Genomic DNA, 1,939 nt, shown 5'->3' with positions numbered 1-1,939 from the left:
TGGAAATTCCCCACCTCTGCTTTTCTAAGGTTATGGCTTATAATACCAATATGCAAGACTCAAGGTCAGGATTATTTTAATAGACTGTTATTTCCCTGGACTAGGAAGTTTCTATGTGTTCCCATAACACTATACGAACTTCTATCACAGCACTAATAACACTGCATGATACTTTCCTGTTTATTTTGCTGACTTTTCTCTAAGCCATCAAATTATCAGCACCTTTGTATAATGAATCTGCACTTAGTATTTAAACAATGAGCTGGAAGAACATCGTGCCAAACTTTGCAAACTGTTCAACGTGATTTAACATGGAAATCTGACGGGAAAAGACAAATGTGGATGAAGTCATTAAATCTATTATTATGGAAGACAATAGCTATGGCATATAAAGAACAATCACAGCAGAAAAGGTTTTTTTTTCGTTACGAAGAGAAAAGAGTTGGCAAATGCTAAAGAAATAGAATGTATCATTTTGTCCAAATGTCAGTTCAAGTCATTTATTTGAATTCTATTCAACATCTATTTATCTAGAACCATTGTATATTGTGTATAACATGAGTAACTATAAAAGAAGCATGCAATGTTGTTTAAGTCAATAACTACAGGAACCATTTAAAACTTTGGTGTTTGGAAACATGAGTGGAAATTGTAAATAATTCATATAGAGAGCGGTACAGAATAATTCATATAGAGAGCGGTGGGTTAGGTTAAAGGTTGACAGTACTTATGATAAGAAAACTATACAAACTTCAATGCACATAAAGTTTATTTGAATATAGTCACGTGCACTTATCTTTTGTGTTGTTTTTCATTGTTCTTGAGTTATAGTTGCAGAGTTGTGGTCCACAAAACTTAAAATTGTTACTATCTAACCCCTTACAGGAAGTATCCCAAACCTGACTCAGAGCAAGAGCTCTAAAACCAGAGTGCTGCAACTAGACTAAAATCCTAGGGTTATTACAACTTGCCTGCTGTAAGACTTTAAGTTATTTACCTATTTTGTACCTTGATTTCATCATCTATAAAATGGGTATAGAAACAGTACCTTCTTCAAGGGATCTTTGAAAGAAAAATGTACAGAACATTGTTTAGAAAGTATTTAGAAAAAGCATCCCCAACTCCTGGGCCATGGGCCTGTGACCTGCTAGGAACCAGCTGCACAGCGGGAGATAACCAAGGGCTCCAGAGCTGAACTTCTGTGTTTACACTCCTCTGTACGGCTTGCATTACTGCCTGAGCTCTGCCTTCTGCCGATCAGTGGCAGCACTAGAGGCTCCAGCCCTCCCTACTTGCTCTTGATGAAACCGTGCCACAAGCACAAAAATCAAAGTGCCAGGAGTCTAGGTTGCCAGCTTTACTGAATCACCCTAGATCTCCTACCTTTAACTTCTGCCCCATCAACGCTGTCTTTGAAAACACTGTCTTCTAGGCATTGGTCCCCCGTACCAAAAAGGTTAAGGACTGATGATCTAGAGTATGCCAAGTCACCACAACTCACTGCAATGTGCAATCCAATTAGAAACCAAACAAAAAGGTTAAACAGCCATTTCACTAAAGAGACAAGGACAAGAAGCAGCACATACAGTGCTCCTTACTACTTACTACTGGTTACTAGAAAAATGCAAAGTAAATCTATGATGAAATATTGCTACACAGCTTCAGAATACTTAAAATCTAAAAACATACTTTATGAAGCGCTGCTCTGGGCACTGAACAACTGGAGCTCTCCCACACTGCTGGTAGGCATTGAGATTTGTATGGCTCTCTGGAAAGCAGTTTGGCAGGATCCTTCCTACCTCCTTCAGTGTGTCTGCTTTCTGTCTCCACCTGGTGCTATGACCACTCACCTGCATTCGGCAGGTCTTAGGAAGATGCTCCAGGGCATGGATGGTTGCTTCAATGGATAGTTTTGTGAGGGTGAGTACAGGAAAGTCTT

Source organism: Cavia porcellus, unplaced genomic scaffold (assembly GCF_034190915.1).
Source record: "Cavia porcellus strain 051 isolate PalLab524CR breed Dunkin Hartley unplaced genomic scaffold, mCavPor4.1 scaffold_1, whole genome shotgun sequence".
Lineage (NCBI taxonomy): Eukaryota > Metazoa > Chordata > Mammalia > Rodentia > Caviidae > Cavia > Cavia porcellus.
Note: the sequence above shows the minus strand (reverse complement) of the source record.